General features: G+C 40.8%; 1 long non-coding RNA gene across 2 annotated transcripts; it reads left to right on the plus strand.

Annotated features, from left to right (window-relative positions):
* Positions 1-1855: 1855 nt before the first annotated feature.
* On the plus strand, positions 1856-3285 carry LOC145440034 (uncharacterized). Of its 2 annotated transcripts, none has more exons than XR_013915407.1 (4): positions 1856-2425; positions 2487-2561; positions 2619-2800; positions 3115-3285. It is a non-coding gene; the product is annotated as an uncharacterized LOC145440034 (long non-coding RNA). The 2 variants fall into 2 exon arrangements; XR_013915408.1 differs by having other exon boundaries at positions 1856-2417; positions 2471-2561.
* Positions 3286-7296: the final 4011 nt, after the last annotated feature.

The following is a 7296-nucleotide window of genomic DNA, read 5'->3' on the forward strand; positions in this document are numbered from 1 at the left end:
CCGAATTCAATACGGGAACCTTACACCGTATATCTGTATAACTTGGTTCTTCACGTACGACATCTTCATCGTCATCAAAACCAAAGAGGTTTTCGTTTTCCTCCCTTTCAATTCGCTCGCAAACTGCGATCACGGCTTCTTTTTCAGCAATTTGACTCTTCAGAGCCAATTGCAACAACTTTGCTTCATCTTCAACTAACTTTTTTTTCATTTCAGCTTCATCTTCAACCAACTTTCTTTTCATTTTAGCTTCTTGTTCTGCAAATTCCAGTCTTGCTTTCAAAGCGGCTGTTTCTTTTTGGTGATCATAAATTTGCTGTTTGTGACTGGTGCGACTGTTCTGCGTGTGACGGCTCGATCTCGAGCCGGCTCCAGATCTCGCGCGGCTACAGACGGATCCATTTTCGGATGGAAGCATCACGAAATCCGTAACGGCTTGCCGGACTTTTTCAAATTTCATTTCAACTAACCTCATGCTGTTGGCGAATTCCTTGGTTTCCGTATTCTCGGCGTAGTTCGAAATAATCTCTTCAGTAATTCCCTTCAACTCGTTTCGATGGCACACAACTTTTTTCATTTCTTCACGCACTTCCTCCTTATTTGTGGATAGCGCTATGGCAGTCTCAGTTGCATCAAAACATCTTTCAACTTCTCTTTTTGTTTCACGGAACTGACGTTCAAATTCAACCAATTTCTGATCGAATCCATGGAAATTGCCGTCACTACTGGTTGGAACATCAGAACCCACTGACTTGCTCTTCGCGGGGATCTGGTCCACAATTTCTTTCTTGACACTTCCACGTTCATCTTCAACATTTTCCGAACTTGGTGGAGCTGGGCAGTCAGCACTCGTCCCTGACGTTGCCACAGTTTGACTTTGTACGGCTGAGCAGTCAGCTTTCTCTGGCGTTGCTGCAGCTTCCATTATTTTAAACGTTTCCGACTTTCAACTTTTTGACTGGTAAAGTTTCTGACTGTAGCGGTCGCTGCAACGGCTTGTTGCAAGACACGCTGATATAGTGCTTGATTGGAGTCGACGCTACAGCTTACAGTTCCTGTTGTACGCACTAGTCCCTGACTAATGACCGCTCTGAGTACTCTGGCAATCCTGATCACACACGCAGATCCAAGGAGCTTTCTTTACTAGCACAGAACAGCCAAATAGTAGTAATTAGTGGTCAGAAACTTGTAGATTTACCAGGTTCAAATACTACTGCGGTTAAATAAGAAATAGAAAGAATACATGAAGCGAAATGGAGCCAATTGTCTATCTTACGACTGAAGCGCGAGCGCGCCGACCTCAATATGCGGGTTCTGAGAGCACGTGCCTCGCAGATTGCCTGTGCCCGTGTGTGCCGTCACGGTTTTGGTTTGCGTGCGGCCTACTTATGCTTTCGCGCATGACAGGCGTTTACATGGTGTCCACATCATAACTGGGCGGCTATGTCTGAATATAATTCTTTGATTCATATCAAACCAACTAATAAACTATAGAACTCGTGCGGCTAATCATGAGCACATTTTCTGGATATCAACTTACTCCAACCTTACTTTAAGGATTTGCTGTAAATGAATATAGGTGGGTATTAGTCGATCAATAAATCGAGCAATCATTTGCTGTTGTGCTTTTTGTTTAACAAGAACAATCGGTTGCTGTTGCTGTAATACATAATAGCTGGAAAACCGATGTAGAAGTGATCTCATTGATTTCTAGCTTATATCTTATGAATTGTGTGAAATTGTTTGTATCTATAATAGTATTGCATGGCTGGTGGTTGTGTAAGAATGCAAATAGCACGGTAAGGTCAAGAACGGAAAGCAACCATAATATGATCATCGCAGTTGGTCTCTGTATAAAAGATACAGATGAAATGCTCATCCAGTAAGTTATAAACTCAGAATTAGCGTACTGTTTTCCAAGTGGGCCTACCTTGCCATTTACATTATCCATCTGTTTTAGATGTATGGAAGGTAGATTTTAGTGATCTAATAAAAGCTGCGGAGAGTAGTGGCTTGCTCACATCTTTGTCATTGTCTGGACTGAAAATGAAGCGCAGCGGGCCAGCGGCCAAAACGAAAACGTCAGCTGAACAAACAATTTTTGAATAATTCGGCGTCAACTGATGGTCAAGGCGGTATACCCTTTTTATTCTGTGCAATATGGTATATATATGCAAAACGTTTATAATTTGTAGATGATGTTTTTGCTGCATTGCAAGGAAGAAACATAATCCAAGTATTCAGATACAAGACATGCTAATTTCAAGAATGCGGTCATCTTATGATTCTGGCAATGAAAGTGTGGCAAGCAGGAGTGATATCAATGATGCTCGCAATGCAAGTTTGCCATCATTAAGCGAAAAGAGTGTTCAAGAATGGCATGATCCCAACATTGAATGTAACGGCCAGAGATCTAAGTCCTACAGTAAGTTCCTAGCACTTTGATGCGTTCTCGAATTTGAGAATAAAGTCTCTCTGTTTTTCAGATGTTCCTTCATTTGAAATCATCGCTGAACTACAAAATTTTGACCATCAACAACGTGGCCTGTCATAAAGTAATGGTAAGTTTATCACATATGATGGTCAATCCAACTTTCTTGTAATCGAATCCATTTTAGCTTGTGCATCAAAGACATAAAGTTGCAGAAAAACCAGATGATTGATTTCCTCAGACATCATTTTGACAATGACTCCAAAAGGCCTCAGTCGAGTGCCCCAATTTTGCTGGAAGATATAATTGAAGATCCCTGTGAAACCTTGTCACAGCTGGAACACCTTAACATAAGCAAAGTCTGAACTGGTATGTTTTTGTTTCTCATTCGAACAAAGCGATTGACAGTCTAAATCAGGGGTGTCTGCCGACACCAAGGAATCATTTTCAGACATAGCAGGGGTCCTTTTCGAAATTAGTTCTATTATCAATGATTGAATTGCCAATGTGATTTATTGCAAAATCGCAAAGTCAACCAAGCCTTTGATTAGCGTGACCATGAAATTTATGGTGTGGATGGTTTTATCTAGAATGCCCATAAATGTTATTGTTAATTCTGGTGCAAACCATTAATGCAAGACAATGCCATCTGTGTTGTGTACCACTAATATAATGTTTTACAGGTAGCCGCTTTAATGGGAATCCGGGGTGTACAATTGCCGGAAACTGTCGGAAATATGATGACCAGCATAGCTGTAAAGAAAGTATGAAAATCCTAGTCTTAAGGGTCAAAAAACAAGAGTGGCACTTGAAAAGACTATTAGACTTAAGTTATCAACGGTGATTGACGGAAATTGAACGTAATCAACGCAAAAAAAGTTGAGCCATGGCCTCGTTTTTTTAACATGTTAATCGTTTGACGTCATATATGGTAATAAGAATACTGATGTCGTGATGTGCAAAGTTATCTACTTTTGTACTCTAGTTGTTAAAGAGTTTTAGCAGAAAATATTCAGCTTTATTGCAATATGAATATAATATTAAATAGTATATTGGAATTCTATACCTCCAAGAGTCTCTCATATCAATGAAACTTGTTCGTTGTCTGATGTATAATACACCATGACTGGACAGTGGACGTCTTCATCTAGTTATATCTCTTTTAGGAGCATGCAGATCGGCTCATCCTGACCTCGAGATCCCAGATAAAAGAACCAAAGATCAGGTTGCATGATCTCTAACTGTTGCTGGATCTTGCAAGGTAATTTTGTTTTCAAGTTAAGCCTGTGTGGTGTGACAGTTGTGTCTTTGATGATATTATTGAACTGTAAGTGAATTGTTTTTACCGCTCATCTTCAGAACATTGTATATCAGTGGTCCCCAAACTTTACAAGACAGGCCTTTGACAATTTCCCTCCGCGAGTCGCATTTGTCTCGCACGAGGGAGATTACAATTTAATTTGAATAACTCTACTTCGTGTTGATTTACAAAATAACTTTAGGCAACTTCGATTTTGGTTTAGACAATAACCTGTCTAAAAAATTTTATACTCAAGGAATTGAAATCTCTGAAAATTTCTGGATCGTGTGAATTTCTGGAAGGTACTACGCAGTCATAAAAATTGTCTCGCAGACCACAGTTTGGGAACCACTGCATATATTTGCTGTGTCGAGCATGGAAGGAGCGATCAATATCACATCAGCCTCTCACAGGCAACTATTACCATATTAATATTAAAATGATAATGTAAAGAATAATCTTCACCCCGTGCCCAAACTATAGGTTTTGAAATCCGTTTCCAGCAGCAGCCACTTCATGACGCCAATAGCATGAAAATCCTCTCTATAATGACAGGCATTATTGAACAGGTTTTGGTGTCTCATCTTGACATCGTAACTGCGTTGATTATATCTTCAGTGTTAAAGTAAAGGTCATGTCGCTTTTGAAAGAGGACTTCAAGTCTTTTGGTGAATGTGACTTGGATCACCATCCCACTTCACTCACAACCAAACGCAGAACAACTTTTGTTCCACAGTGATAATAATCAATTGTACTGATCTACTCGTTTATGTTATAGGGTGGCGATAAAGAAGATAACACGAACAAGGCTGTCATCACAGAATCTGACAATTCCGACAACGATTTCGAACTTATGCCTAGGCAGTAATATTTGCTGAAGTGATTGCGCAGTTCTGTGCTGATTTAATACACGAACAAAGCCATGCATGATTTGTAAAATTATCAGTCAGTCTACCTTGATAAGGGCAGTGCAGGATGTGGCAGGTCCAGGTACCTAACTAGGGTCAGGGGTCACCTAGGGTCGGGGTTCATCTAAGGTCAAGCAAGATATCATGACAATGTCATACAGGTATCTTTGAAGCAGGGCTTTGGAGCAGCCGTAAATTTAAACTGCTCCAGCTCCGGCTCCGGAGCTTTCTTCTATCATACATTAGCTCCGGCTCCAGCTCCAGAGCCGCATCATTACCACTGCTCCGGCTCGGAAATTATCGAATGGGCCTGTCTATATCAGGGGTGGCCAACCCGCGGGCCAAATGTGGCCCGCGAGAGGGTTTTGCGTAGCCCGTGAGGTAATTTCCTATTATATTATCGAAAATGAATTGCTCAGATTGTGAACTTGCAATGCCAAGAAAAAATTACAAGTCTGGCTGCGACACTTGGGATGTTGATGACTGAAATATCAGTTCCGACGCATTGGCAGATCCAGGGTCCAGTTACATTTTCAGTAAATCGTCGTACATTATAATAAACTAAAATAGTAGTGAAATTTTTCTCACGTTTCGCGTGTTTAATTGTCACACGATTTCTTGCTTCGTAGCCTCCCCTACTGAAAATGAAAAAAACGCCTAATTTACCCGATTGAGTCTAACGGTATTCGCAATTACGGGAGAAAGTCTTTTCGCGTTTGCGCTCGCATAAAGATCGTCGACGGTGAATTGTAGGCACAAAATGATTGTCGCATATTATCGGATACCTTCGATATCGATGTGGCCAGACGCCGAATAGTCGTGTCCTTGCAAACTGAGCCTAGCGGGCGGTATACAGTAGAACCGCAATATGCTCAAGTAATAATATTATTGGCCTAGTTTATTTATAAACTATAAAAATTTTACCCGCTTGGAGCGGCTAGTGGACCGCGCACTCGTTCGTCAATTCCATGTGCCCCTTTAGCCGAAAAGTTTGGCCATTCCTGATCTATATAGATTACTAATCTACTCTTAGGTTAGTTATCTATAGTAATCTCGATTCTGTCAGCCGTCAGTAATATCCGATGTAGCAACGAAGACATAGGTGCCGCCGTGTCGGCTTGTGACGTCATAATTAATACTTCTCAATTGTCGATAACATCATAGTTGCACTAGAACGCACTTTATTCCATGCCATTGCTGTGAACAGCAATAAAATTCAGGTCTGCTGTTCAATTATGATAAATCAGCAGATATGGTTGTTGCATAGGCCTATATAATAGCATCTTATGAAATACGTCGGAGCCGGAGCTACTCCTCAAATAACGGGGTCCAGCTCCGGCTCCGGCTCCGGCTGAATTTTATGTAAAGCTCCGGCTCCGGCTCCAGCTCCGGTGAAAATGCACGGCTTCGGGGCTCCGGCTCCGGGCTCCGGCTCCGGCTCCAAAGCCCTGCTTTGAAGATATCCTATATATGTGCAAATGTGTCGACAGATTTATATAAACAATACATATGACTAGATCTATTTTGAAGTAGTTGAGACATATACAAAATATATCTGCAATATATTCTGTGTTTGCTGGGAACTAAAAGACAACTAACTAGATCAGTGGTTCCTGACCGGTGTTTCCGGGCGCCCAATGTTAGTACCGGTAATGTAATAAATGTGTAGCTATTTGGGTAATGTGGTGGATTTTTGTTTTTGTGACTCATTGAAAATGCGGAGTCTCCCCGAAGGCTTACAGATTAGATTAGCGTAGGGCACATCTGGGCATTTTACGATCTGCGGACTAAAGTCGGACAGCGAAAAGTTGCTTGAGATTTTGAATAATGCATTTGATAGGCACTAATTAAAATCTGGGGGTGTATAAATTGAAGCGGAAATGTGTTTTCTTTGAAGTCTGTTTAGTGTTTATTCATGAATCGTGGTTACGTAGCATACGTTTGTCGTATGCGTAATAAAGATTCAAAATATAGTCGATATAAGACGGATTAGTTCGAGTCGGGATTATGACATAAGCAAGCAGTTACCCGACTTGGACTGTATCTTGTTCTCAGAAAAATAATTGCCGACCTCTGGGGTTGGGGTTGCCAATTCATCAAATGTTAAGAACCGTACTAAACTGAATTTGATTCCTCCGAGAGACACATTGGTTTTTGTTTTATTGGAAATATCAGACACGGAATAGACATTTCAAAAGGATTTGAAATTAGAGAGATTTAGACCCAACAAATCTACCGGCTGGCTACGCAGCTGTTAGTAGTGATGGCTCCTGAGCTAGATCAATGGCTGCACGAACATCATCGAACAGGACGCCGGTATCTATAGATTCGCGCAAACGACGACACGTGCTTTTTAGTTGTTTGGCAACTAATTATTTTTTTTCAAATGTGCAACTAGAACTAAAATTACTCAATTTTCAAAATACGCAACTAGAACTAGAACACTAGAACTACTCAAAAAACCGAGAGATAGTTGACCTTCAACTAACTATAAATGGGCAGTTTGTACAGGTCAGGCTATGATGCTTTTTCAGCCTATGAATATTGTAAATATTTTTGAAATTATCTTATACACTCACCAGCCCTGTGCGGTATACCGATAAGAAATATAAACTGTAACGTACGTTCAGTCGCTGCCTAGCCATGGCCACACATTA

Source organism: Botryllus schlosseri, chromosome 5, assembly GCF_051294905.1.
Source record: "Botryllus schlosseri isolate E-star chromosome 5, Bs_hap1, whole genome shotgun sequence".
NCBI classification, from domain to species: Eukaryota; Metazoa; Chordata; class Ascidiacea; order Stolidobranchia; family Styelidae; genus Botryllus; species Botryllus schlosseri.